The sequence below is a fragment of the Mauremys mutica genome, chromosome 7, assembly GCF_020497125.1.
Source record: "Mauremys mutica isolate MM-2020 ecotype Southern chromosome 7, ASM2049712v1, whole genome shotgun sequence".
In the NCBI taxonomy this organism is placed as follows: domain Eukaryota; kingdom Metazoa; phylum Chordata; order Testudines; family Geoemydidae; genus Mauremys; species Mauremys mutica.
The window spans coordinates 56,304,898-56,318,786 of record NC_059078.1 but is presented as its reverse complement, the minus strand read 5'-3'; the positions used below and the strand labels follow the sequence as shown (position 1 = coordinate 56,318,786).

Genomic DNA, 13,889 nt, shown 5'->3' with positions numbered 1-13,889 from the left:
CCCAAAACTGATCTGCTTTGGTTTACACTCCATTCATGTTTGGAAGATTATCTTAGCAACCATAAGACCTAGAAACTGATTTTTTTTTCCTTCAGTGAAAACTTAGATTCTGTGGAAGTCTCTAAGGAAAGCTTATTTGCCATAGACAAGGTTATTTTCAAGCCCTGAGAAAAGCCAGAATATATTTGGCCAAGGAGAAAAAGGAGTTGTTTAGCAAGACATAAGGGGTGAGGGTATGAAAATGAAGATTACTTACCCATAACCGGAGTTCTTTGAGATGAACTCTGCCTATTCACACTCATGGGATGCTTTGACCTGAATGGCAGAACTCCAGCTACTAGCAGTGTTGGTGGGAGCGCTGATCTTCCTTCCCTCACCCTTTCCGTGACTGAACGAATGCTGAATATGCCAAGGGGAGGGTACAGTCACAGTTTCAGGGCTACTGAACCTGTATTTCCCTCTGTGGTCTACTAGTGGCAGCCACTCATAGGCTTTGGCTACACTTACACTTCAAAGCGCTGCCGCGGCAGCGCTTTGAAGTGCTAAGTGTAGTCAAAGCGCCAGCGCTGGGAGAAAGCTCTCCCAGCGCTGTCTGTACTCCACCTCCCTGTGGGGAATAACGTACAGCGCTGGGAGCCGCGCTCCCAGCGCTGGGGCTTTGACCACACTGGCGCTTTGCAGCGCCGCAATTTGCAGCGCTGGAGAGGGTGTGTTTTCACACCCTGCTGCAGCGCTGCAAATTTGTACGTGTAGCCAAGCCCTCAGACTTCTTCCGGCTCTCAGCCGTTACTTACCTTGGTGGAGACCCACGCATCATTCCCTCCTCACTGGGGCATTTCCAGGCTGCAGAATTCCCTGCCTACACTGCTACTATCCCCAGCAAGCCAGACTTCCTGAACAGACCAGCACCTTCGCTTTGCTTTCTCGCCAACGGCTATCAACAGAGTAACTGGCGCAATTACTAGTTACCACCCACCTCTTTCTAGGCAAGCACACTTATTCTTAAGGTAAAAGCATTACAAAGAAACCATATTAAAAACAACAAAAGAACCTACAGGCAGACTAAAAGCTTACCAGAGGTCACCCTAACTCCAACCATGGGCTTTAGTAGATGTCAATCCTTCAAAACCCACAACTGGGTTTTCCCCAAGGTTACAAGTTCATCACTTTCTCAGATTCAGAACCAGATCCACCAGCTGGGTAGTTCATCCATTTCTTTATACAGCCTTTGATCTCCAGTCCACAGCAAAAATCTTCTCCTCAGGGCATAGCTTCAAAAGGCACGGCTTTTGCATAACCATCGGGGAATTTGCATTAACAGTCCCCTATGAATTCCCCAAGAAATCCACTTAACACTTACTGTCCCAAAAGTACATTTCTTGTCTGGCACATTTTCAATATAATCCTTTGAACTCCCAGGCCTCATATCACATCTCCCCTCTAGAGAGGTTACGAATAAACCTGGCCCACAATAATACATATTTGCATTTAACACAAAAGACCCCAAATACATTTAAATTTAATTCAGGAAGGTCTCCCAAGGATATTGCAGGAAATTGCCATATCTGTCACAGGTATAAAAGGGGAGTGGGCACTCCAGCTATTCAATTCCTTCCCCTGGGCCCTGGTTCCTTTGGTAAGCAGGACTCCAAGGAGAAGGGAAAGGTGGGTGGGGAGTGTAAATATGCAGAATTCATCTCAAAGGACTCCAGTTACAGGTAAGTAACCTTCATTTCTTTGAGTGTCCTTTGCATAGTCGCACTCACAGGATGAACTAACAAGCAGTAATTCTGACCCAGGATGGGGGAAACATGGAGTCCTAATCAAATAAGGACTGCAATACTACCTCACCAAATTTTGCATCTGATATAGGTTCTAAGTTTAGTGAGTAATGCATAGTAAATGTGAGGACTGTACTCCACATTGTTGTGCTGCATATTTCTATTAAAGGCATAAGTCCAGGGAATGCCACAGAAGCTGCTTTTGATCCAGCAGAATGAGCTTTAATTCCCTCAGGAAGGAGGAGATCCATTATCTTATCAGCTTTTTTTTTTTTTTTTTTTAATACATAGTCTAACCCAGCAGTTCTCAAACTGTGGGTTGGGACCCCAAAGTGGGTCACAATGCCGTTTTAATGGGGTCACCAGGGCTGATGTTAGACTTGCTGGGGCCCAGGGCTAAAGCTGACGCCCAAGGGCTTGAGTCTTGGGTGGCGGGGTTCAAGTTACAAGTCCCCCACCTAGGGCTGAAGCCCTTGGACTTCAGCTTTGCCCCCCTGCAGCCCCATCTGGGGCAGCAGGGCTCAGGCTTCAGTCCACCCTCCTGAGGTAGTGTAGTAATTTTTGTTGTCAGAAGGGGGTCACGGTACAATGAAATTTGAGAACCGCTGGTCTAACCTATCTTGAAAGAGTCTGATCAGTGACAGCTCTCCCTTTATTCCTCTTTTCATGAGAGGAATTTGGAGGTTGATCTAAATAGAAAGCTAAAGCCCTTCTAACGTCTAGTGCACATAATATAGCCTCGCTCTCTTGAGTGTAAGGTTTGGGAAAAAATACCAGTAATAATATAGATTGACATATAAGAAAAGCTGATATTACTTGTGTGAGAATCTTGAGTGTGTAGAGAATTACTTTATCCTTCTGAAAAACAGTCAATGGTGGGTCCACCATTAGCGCTTTTCATTCGCTTATGTGCCTTGCTGAAGGAATAGCCATTGAGGCAACTATCTTAATAGATAAATAGAACAAGTACAGCGCTACACAGACAATTATCTGTTTGATCCTAAGCATTATGTTTAAATGCCAAGATGGTACAGGATTTCTTGAATGGTGGATATAGATTAACACCTTTCCAGAATCTTGAGTAGGCTTGGAAGGATTAATTTTTATTAGTAAACGTCGGTAAACTTTGATTTCACCATACACACACAAACCAAAGAAAAATATTCCCATTGATAATTGAAATTTACATAAGGGGCAAAGTATGAAAAATGCTGCTTGAGCACATATTTGAGTTTTATTTAAAGATATTTACTAAAGATCTGAATGGTACACAAATTTATTTTTTTCCTGTGTCAACAAGTCCAATATTAATGGCAAAAGTTTGTAGAACCCTCTAGACCAGTGATTCCCAAACTTGTTCCGCCGCTTGTGCAGGGAAAGCCCCTGGCGGGGCGGGCCGGGCCAGTTTGCGTACCCACCGCGTCCACGGGTTCGGCCGATCGTGGCTCCCAGTGGCTGCGGTTCACTGCTCCAGGCCAATGGGAGCTGTTGGAAGCGGCGGAGGCCGAGGGACGTACTGGACACCACTTCCAGCAGCTCCCATTGGCCTGGATCAGTGAACCGCAGCCACTGAGAGCCGCAATCGGCCAAACCCGCGGATGTGGCAGGTACACAAACCAGCCCAGCCCGTCACTTTCCCTGCACAAGTGACGGAACAAGTTTGGGAACCACTGCTCTAGACAGGTGAACTAAATCTGGATATCACTGGTACCTGGCCCACAACAGCACAATCAAAATTACTTTGGGATTCTCTTGTTTTATTTTAACAGACTTTGAATGAGGGGAAATGAGGCAAAACGCATACATAAGCTCTTGATCCCTGATCTTGAGTCTTTGTCTCTGCCCGCTCACAAGCAGAATCTTTAAGAACATAAGAATGCCCATACTGGATCGGACCAATGGTCCATCTAGTCCACTATCCTGTCTCCAACAGCAGCCAGTGCCAAATGCTTCAAAGGAAATAAACAGAACAGGGCAAATAGAGTGATCCATCCCCTGTCATCCAGTCCCAGCCCAGTCTGAGGCTTAGGGACACCCAGACATGGGGTTGCATCCCTGACCATCTTGGCTAATGCCATTATAGGAGCTATCCTCCATGAATGTAGCTAATTCTTTTCTGAACCCCGTTATAATTTTGGCCTTAACATCCCCTGGCAATGAGTTCCACAGGTTGACTGTGTTGTGTGAAGACCACAGTATTCAAGGCACGTGCATATCATGGATTTATATGGTGGCATGATATTTTCTGTCTTATCCCTTTCAGATTAGGCCTGAATAAAGACTGGGAGTGGTTTGGTCATTACAAAACCTAAACCTAATTTCCCCAATACTGATTCCCCCCTACTGTTACTCACACCTTCTTCTCAACTGTCTGAAATGGGCCACTCTCATTACCACTTCAAAAGAACTATCCACAATGATTCCACAATCTCTTTCTTGAGTGGTAACAGCTAAATTAGACCCCATCATTTCGTATGTATAGTTGAGATTATGTTTTTCAGCGTGGATTACTTTGCATTTATCAACACTGAATCTCGTCTGTCATTTTATTACTGTCACCCAGTTTTGTGAGATCCCTTTGTAACTCTTCGCAGTCAGCTTTGGACTTAACTATCTTGAGAAAATTTGTATTGTCTGAAAACTTCACCACCTCGCTGTTTAACCCCTTTTCCACATCATTTATGAATATGTTGAAACGCACTGGTCCCAGTACAGACCCTTTGGGGATGCTGCTATTTACTACTCTGCACTGTGAAAACTGACCATTTATTCCTACTCTTTGTTTCCTACCTTTTAACCCCATGAGAGGATCTTTCCTTTTTCCCCATAACTCCTTACTTTAGTTAAACACCTTTGGTGAGGGACATTGTCAAAGACTTTCTGAAAGTCCAAGTACACTGTATCACCCATGCCTACATGTTTTTTTGACACCTTCAAAGTTGTCTGAGTTTTACAAATGCTTTGATGCTTCTTGTTGATGCTGGAGGCATAAACAAAAAAAAAAAAAATCTATTAGGGGTTCCTCACAAGTTGAAGAGGTGTGATACTACTTCCTCTTTCAGCAACCAGTTGTGTATCTGAGATGTTGACTTCCTCAGATGGTCTGCTAACGTATTTAGTTCCCCGATACATGAATTGCTATCAGGTGAATCTTGTGTGTTATACAACAATTCCATTAAAGACATTGCACAACTCTCTGCACAACTCTAGAGCAGTGGTTTTCAAACTTTTTTTCTGGGAATCCAGTTGAGGAAAATTGTTGATGCCCACAATCCAACGGAGCTGGAGATGAGGGGTTTGGGGTGTGGGAGGGGCTCAGGGCTGGGGGTAGGAGTGCAGGAGGGGGTCAGGGCTCTGGGCTTGGGCTGCAGACTCTGGAGTGGGGCCAGGGATGAGGAGTTTGGGGTGCAGGAAGGGTTTCCAGGTTTGCGGGGGCTCAGGGCTGGGGATTGGGGCACGGACTTAGCTCCGGCAGCTCCCGATCAGCAGCGCAGCTGGGGTGCAGAGGCAGGCTTCCTGTCTGTCCTGCAACCGCAGGCTGCACTGGGCCCCAGAAGCAGACAGTAGCGAGTTCCGCTCTTAGGTGGAGGCACACAAGCAGCTTCATTCAACTCTCACCCGCAGGCACCAGCCAATGGGAGTGCAAAGGCGGTGCTTGGGGCAGGGGCAACGAGTAGAGCCCCGGGGCCTCCCTGCCTAGAAGCCTGAGCTGCTGCTGGTCGCTTCTGAGGCACAGCATGGTGTCGGAAAAGGTAGGCACTAGCCTGCCTTAGATGGGCAGCATCACCAACGGGACTTTTAACGTCCCAGTCTGCAGTGCTGACCCGAGCAAGGCGACCCAGTGCCTGACGTGCCGTAACCCAGTACTGGGGCGCAACCCACGGATTGAAAAACACTGCTATAGAGAATGGGTTCTCCCCTGGCCTGTTTAGATAATATAATGCTGTCTTGTTGTCTGTCATCATTTGAACCACAGTGTCTTACACAAGGCAGAAGTAATTTTAAAGCCCATCTTATTGCTCTCAATTCTAGAGCACTGAAGTTTCTCTCTCCTGGTGACCATGCCCCCTGATTATCAGACTGTTACCCAAATAAGTCCCCCATCCCAGCGCAGATACATCTCTGGTAACTATTAATGATGGCATAGGAAGACTGAATGCTATACTCTGTTACCTTTAGACCCTTCCATCCACCACTTAATGTTGTTCACATCTGCTGTAGAATTTTGAATTTTTGATGCATAGTCTATGCCTGATTTGTAGCGGATAAATAACCAGTGCTGTAGTTCCCTCATTCGGAGGGATGGTCACTGATGTGGTCAATGCTGAAAGACTCATCAGTCAAAGGGGAGAGGAATAACATCTGTTGTAGAGACTGCAGGAGCAGAAGTACAGTTGATTTTATTTTTACAAACCTTTCTTTGAAAAGAAAGGCTTTGACCACCATGAACTCCAGTATGGTCCAGTATGAAAGGAATCCTCCATGCTGGACAATGATTTTTTCCAATATATGCATAAATCCAGATTGGCAAAAAGTAAACATATCTGATTTACATCCTATGTAATCTTTTCTTCCTTGATAGTACTTTTATTAGCCAATAGTCTAGGTATGGATGTACAAAAATCCCACTTCCTTACATATGCTGCCAAAGACAGATATTCTGTCAATACTACTCATTGGAGAATCCTGCAGCACTGTGCATGCTCAGAATTCATGTGCCCCACACACTCTCCCTCCAGAAGATACATTCTGCTGGAAAGGTGCTGCAGTTACTCCTTTCACTCACCAGGGCTGCTGTGGCGTCAGAACAAATAGCAGCCGTTGGGACAGGAGAGCAGGGTGCAGGGACATGAAGGGAGGGGGGGGTGCAGGGATACACAGGATGCGGGGGCTGGCTGAGTGGGAGTGCAGGGACACATGAGGACAGGGGCAGATGTGCCTGACTGAATGAGAGAGGCTAGGGATCAACCATGTTCTGCATGGTGGAAGCTCTCTAACAATCCCTTCACACACACACCCCAAATAAAACAACACACACCACAACCCTGTTCCATACTTCTCCCATCCACACCCAACAATCCTCCAAGTTCACAACCAGGCTCCTTCCCAGAAATTACTTCCCTCTCCCTCAGCTCCTCCGTTACCCCCAACTCCCACAAGCCTTTGCACTGCTTCTGAGGTGGTGTGAGAAATACACTTCCGTATTGTAGTTTAAATAAACTACATAGAGTTCTGTATTAATATGTCTAATAAGAAACCTATGCCAAAAAACATCTCCTGAATCTCCTGTTGACTGTATTGTAACAGACATATTTGTTGAGAAATATTTTCAAATAAATTACCCAAATAATTGAAACTGGCATGATTATACTGTGTTATTTTGACAGTAAAACATGCAGAATTTTAAAATATTGTGTGCATAATTTTTTGGCTCAGAATTCCCCCAGGAGTAGAATACTGTTGGAGCCAAGGACAAATCAAACCATAGGACTCTGTACTGAAAGCGGTTCTCTCCTACCATAAAACGTAGATACCTGTGATGACATGGTCTTATTGAAATATGTCTCTTAAATCCAAAGGTGCAAGCCAACCCTGGAGGGAAAGAGAAGGGGCTTATGGAAGCTAGAGACAACATGCAGAAACAAAATTTTTATAAAATTGTTTCATTTTCTGAGATCTAAAATGGAGCCAGAGCCATCATCTTTTTTCAGAATCAAGAAATAATGCAAATAAAAAAAACCTCTCCCTTTGTGTTTATGAGAGACCCCTTCTCTTGCCCCTGATTGCAACAGGAAACCGATCTCCTCCCTCAGCAGACTCTCTTGAATTGCATCCCTGACTGGGGGGCAGGAAAGGGATAGACTTGGGACAAGAAAGGGTTTTGAACAATATGGAGTAATCACATGCATTCTTCTCTAGAATCCACATGTTTCATGTTATCAATTGCCCTGACAGTAAAATGGGAAAAGCGGTCCCCAAATTGGTGGGGAGGGGCATAAAAGTGTCTAACAACACTGGACTGCAGCTCTGTGTCCTCATGTCAAATCTATTGTCTTAAAGAAAGTATAGACCATAAAAACAGCCATATGGGTCAGATTGAAGGTCTATCTAGCCCAATATCCTGTCTTCCAACACTGGCCAATGCCAGGGCCCCCAAAGGGAATGAACAGGTAATCATCACATGATCCATTCCCTGTCGCTCATTCCCAGCTTCTGGCAAGCAAAGGCTAGGGACACCATTCCTGTCCATCCTGGAAAATAGCCCTTGATGGACCTATCCTCCATGAACTTATCTAGTTCTTTTTTGAACCCTGTTATAGTCTTGGCCTTCACAAAAATCTGTTGGTAAAGAGTTCCACAGGTTGACTGTGCGTTGTGTGAAAAAAATACTTCCTTTTCGTTGTTTTAAACCTGCTGCCTATTAATTTCATTTGGTGACCCCTAGTTCTTGTGTTATGAGAAGGACTAAATAACACTTGCTAATTATACTTTTTCCAAACCAATCATGATTTTACATACCTCTATCATATCCCTCCTTAGTTGTCTCTTTTCCAAGCTGAAAAGTCCTATTAATCTCACCTCATATGAAAGTTGCTTCATATCCCTAATCATTTTTGTTGCCATTTTCTGAACCTTTTCCAATTCCAATATATATTTTTTGAGATAGGATGACTACATCTGCATGCAGTATTCAAGATGTGGGTGCACCGTGGATTTATAAAGAGGCAATATAATATTTTGTCTTATTATCTATCCCTTTCTTAATGACTTCCAACATTCTATTCACTTTTTTGACTGCCGCTGCACACTGACTGGATGTTTTCAGAGAACTATCCACGACTCCAAGATCTTTCTTGAGTGGTAACAGCTAATTTAGACCCCATCAGTTTATATGTACAGTTGGGATTATGTTTTCCAATGTGCATTACTTTGCATTTGTCAACACTGAATTTCATCTGCCATTTTATTGCCCAATCACCCAGTTCTGAGAGATCTTTTTATAGCTCTTCACAGTCTGCTTGGGACTTAACTATCTTGAGTAGTTTTGTATCATCTGCAAATTTTGCCACCTCACTGTTTACCCCTTTTTCCAGATCATTTATGAATATGTTGAATAGGACTGGGCCCAGTACAGACCCGTGAGGGACACCACTATTTACCTCTCTCCATTCTGAAAACTGACCATTTATTCCTACCCTTTGTTTCCTATCTTTTAACCAGTTACCAATCCATGAGAGGACCTTCCCTCTTATTCCATGACAGCTTACTTTGCTTAAGAGGCTTTGGTGAGGGACCTTGTCAAAGGCTTTCCGAAAATCTAAGTACACTATATCCACTGGATTTCCCTTGTCCACATGCTTGTTCATCCCCTCAAGGAATTCTAGCAGATTGGTGAGGCATGATTTCCCTTTACAAAAACATGTTGACTCTTCCCCAACAAATTATGTTCATTTATGTGTCTGGCAATTGTGTTCTTTACTATAGTTTCAACCAATTTGCCCAATACTGAAGTCAGGCTCCACTTTCGTTCAGCCACTCACCATTCCCTTTTATACCTTGGCCGAGAAACATTTGACATTTACTGAGGGAAAGGGTAAGGAAGGCACTGAAGCCCGAGTTCTACTGCTCAGGCTGTACGAGTCAGAGCATCCCATGAGTGATACTATGCAGAGGACACTCAAAAAAAGAGCGATATTTAGGTGAGATAGTGGAATAGTACCCCAAGAGAGGAGAAATATCACTTGGCATATTTAAACTAGTCTAGAGAAAGCACTAGAAAAATCTAATCCCCCTGCACTGGCCTCCAGGGGATGAGCCAGATGAAATTCTGTAAATTAGGGGTAAAACTATTCAGAAAGTTACCTAGTCCAAACACGTCCCAATACCAACTAGTCATAAAGGTGATTTTCTTTAGGTAAGAAGAAAATTAGACGATGGAAGAGTTAGTCTACTTGGTAGCCATCACTTAATAGAAACCACACATTACTGAGAATAGTAAGTCCAACATATGGAAAAAATAAAGCATGAAGATTCCATAACGTCATATTCAGTATTCACAAATTCAGCAACATTTTCCTTAGCATTTACTTCAAGGAAAAGTCTGGTTCTTTCATACAAATTGACAAGATGCCAGTGAGAATGGTTTGGCCACATGCTGGTATTGTTTTCATTAATATATTTTAAAAGAGGCCAGGTGGTAAGTTGGCTACATTTACTTTTAAGGCTGTCTCACTTTTTCCATTCCTTGGCTAGATCTCCAACCGTGAAGACACACCTACCCCCCAAAACCACAAGTGTAGCAGACAGTGTCACAATTAACTGTTTACAGTAATTTATTGGTGGGAAGTCAAGTAGCAACCCCGATAAATTAGATTCTGGAACACTAGCCCTTTTAGTCCTTGCAATTCCACCAGTGCAATATTTATCTCTTATGAAGATTTCTGAAAGAAAGGGGCAAGATCCATGATATATGCAGAAGGAGTTTCAATATTGCACATCACTGTACAGGAGCTGGAGCAAGAACTTGTGCCTCCAGTATTTCCCCACCCAATTCTTGTTTTCCATCTTTTCCATCTGGAAGTCATGCAGGATGGATGGACTATGTCATTGAGAGTCTCATTACATACACTTGGAAATTCTGGATAAGGTTCCTTTTGTTACATCATCTCCTTACAGCCTTCATTTTACTTTATAGTCTATAGTAGATCATGGCATTCCTACATTCTTTTCAGTATGACTTTTTTTTTTTTAAATAAACTTCTCCCTCCAGTTCTCTCTCCCCCTGCATTGTGGCATCTAACACTTCCCTTACACCATTTCTTGTTCCAAAAATCCCACGTTATTTCTTTCTTACGTTATTCCCTTAATCTCTCCATTTCCCCCACAGTCACTTACAAAGAGGGGCTGGGAAACTTTACCTGACACCTGATAAAGAACTAAACCCAAAAAAAGAATGATACAAGATATTGGACCATCTAGAAGTAATGTCCAGATCCCCTCCCCACTTCAACTGGGAAAGAGGCTGGGATTCCACTTTAAGGTCGTGTCCCTAGATCGTAGCTGAGGCTCCATCTTCTGTGGCAAGTGTGCTAACAGGGAGAAGCACATTCTCTCTGTCAGTGTTCTCTATCCTACCCCAGAGGCTCATGGCTGCTACAAGCAGATATGTCTGCTATTCTACCCATCCCTCACTTCCATTTTTGGATCTTGGATATTAACAACTGCACCTGGCTCCCAATAGCCATAGGTCGGGAAACTGTCATTCACAAAATTTTCTACAGCACTTTTCCTTGGAGCGTAACTGGACACTGCCTTAATTTTTGAATCTACATTTGCTTCATGTCTTAAATTTCCAGCGGCTGATAAACTGGCTTAAAGCGCAGCCAAGTTTATGGGCAGTAATAGAAAACCACCTCCTGGCTGAGCCAGTGAAAATCGTAAGCACTTACTTTTAAATGCAAGTACTTCATTGGCTCAGCTGAGTCAATTTCCTTTCACATCCCCTAAACTTTAAACAGCTGATAGAATTAGTGGGTCCTCCTAATTTCCTGTGATCTGGAGAATTTAGAAACTCCCCAGGGCACTGAATCTATTCAGCAACTTAAGACTTTTGGAAGATAGAAAGAAATCAGCTGATAGCTTTGCCAAAATAGTGCTTAGGCTTTAAAATTAATTTGACTTTTCCTAATTTAAACTGTTGGATTATAAAATGTTCTTCTTGTTTGAATTTTTTTTCCTGCAGTCATCTAAAAGCCAAGATAAAGTTGCTGGGCTGACTCTGTAAGTTCAAACAAGCAGATTGCTTCTGCAGAATGTCCTAATGCTCTATAGCAGGGATGGGCAAACTACGGCCCAGGGGCCACATGCGGCCCTCCAGATGTTTTAATCTGGCCCTCGAGCTCCAGATGGGGAACGGGGTCGGGAGCTTGCCCTGCTCTGCATGGCTCCCAGAAGCAGTGGGATGTCCCCCCTCCAGCTCCTACGTGTAGGGGCAGCCAAGGGACTCTGCACGCTGCCCCCACAGCACCCATTGGCCAGGAACCGCGGCCAATGGGAGCTGCAGGGGCAGCACCTGCAGACAGGGCAGCATGCAGAGCCGCCTGGCTGCACCTCCACGTAGGAGCCAGAGGGGGGACAAGTCGCTGCTTCTGGGAGCTGCTTGAGGTAAGCGCTGCCCGGAGCCTGCACCCCTGACCCCCTCCTGCACCCCTGCCCCAGACCTGATCCCCCTCCCTCCCTCTGAACACCTTGGTCTGAGCCTGGAGCACTCTCCTGCATCCCCAACCCCAGCCCCACCCCAGAGCCCATACAACCAGCCGGAGCCCTCACCCTCCACACTCCAACCCCCTGCCCCAGCCCAGAGGCCCCCCCCCCCGAACTCCTAATTTCTGGCCCCACCCCAGAGCCCGCACCCCCAGCCGGAGCCCTCACCCCCTCCCGCACCCCAACCCCCAATTTCATGAGCATTCATGGCCTGCCATACAATTTCCATACCCAGATGTGGCCCTTGGGCCAAAATGTTTGCCCATCCCTGCTCTAAAGAAAAGAGGACAGAAAAACTAGTGATACGTAGCATTTTTAGTACTTTCTGTTAAAAGAGCTATACAGTCATTAGCTAATTAAGCCTCACAAAACATATGTGAAGTGGGTAAATAAGTATGGCTATTTTACGGTTCAGGAAACTGAGAAAAAAGCAACTCATCCAAGGCCACACAAGTCCTGGTGAGAACCAGGGCCTCTTGACTGCTGCCCATTCCTCCAGGGCACAGTACTTCACAAGAGATAATTTAGATTATGTATAACATACTTTATCAAAACAAGACCCAGTACCATTTCAATAATAATCGTATCAATATCCTGTGTATATTCCTCTTTAAAAATGTTAAAGAACGATTCATTCAAAGGAAAGACTATTTAATCTATTTGATAAAATGTGTACCATTAACTTTGGGGTTGGGGGGGGGAGTTGGAAAGGGATGAATGAGTTAAGATGGTTTCAACTAAAATTGCAACATTTGCTTTTTTATCATGACAAACAGTTTAAGTAACTTTTATAATTGGATTTTAGGCTTAAATAGATTTCAGTATTTGTGTGAAATGAGTTGTAAATCTTTAATTACTATAATAACCCTTGAAATCATACTAAAAGACATTCCTACACTTCAAGCACCAAAAGATAAATCAGTTCTGACTGTTAGGATAGGCTACTTCTGAGCTACGGAGAGACAAAAAGGCCTCATAAAACCTTTGAGCTAAGTTAACAGTGGAAATTTTGAAATCCAATACATTTGTACAATTTCTCCAAGTCTTCATAAAAATACTCACCTTCTGATAAGACACCATGAAATATAATATTATTTACAATATGAAACAAATGAACAAGGGTGTGTGTGTGTCCAAGTGCAAGAATAATCAAGTCCTGGCCTGTGGGAAGCCTGCTTCTGATGATGAGCTTGGAGAGGTTCAGGGGTTGTTTGAAGGCCAGACGAGGGAGTATAGGAAAGATTTATGTCAGGATGCAGTCCTCCCCAAGTATGAGTTGTAATTGTTTTGTGATACCCCATATGGGTTCCAGTGTGAGGTGGTCAGGGACAACTAGGGAAGAGTAGTTAGTGGGTCCCATCCCATCCACCCGCCCATAGTGAAGCAGGTTCCATGATGCGAGCTCTCTCTGGTGGAGTGTCCTTATTTAGTGAAGGCGGTTTTACTTATATTTAGGTGTGTATTCCAGAGCTTGTGTGTATTTTTTCCACAGCAAACTAGTAAAAATACTATCATCCAGCACCCAGAAACAATATAAATTGTCAGTCAGGAAATTTAGGCTTGAAATTAGACGAAGGTTTCTAACCATCAGAGGAGTGCAATTCTGGAACAGCCTACCGAGGGAAACAGTGGGGGCGAAGGACCTCCATGACTTTAAGATTAAGCTGGATAAGTTTATGGAGGGGATGGTATGATAGGATAACGGGTTTAGTCAATAGGTCAATAACATGCCACAATGGTAATTAGTACAAAGGGTCAATGATAGGATATTGTTAGCCTTTTCCAGAGGGTCTGGCTGGAGAGTCTTGCCCGCATGCTCGGGGTTCAGCTGATCGCCATATTTGG

At 44.1% G+C, this 13,889-nt stretch overlaps 1 protein-coding gene across 3 annotated transcripts in view; it reads right to left on the bottom strand.

Moving 5' to 3' along the window:
* Nucleotides 1-13,889, bottom strand: part of ZSWIM8 (zinc finger SWIM-type containing 8) — a 168,390-nt gene that overhangs the window by 143,857 nt on the left and 10,644 nt on the right. The window lies entirely within an intron of this gene.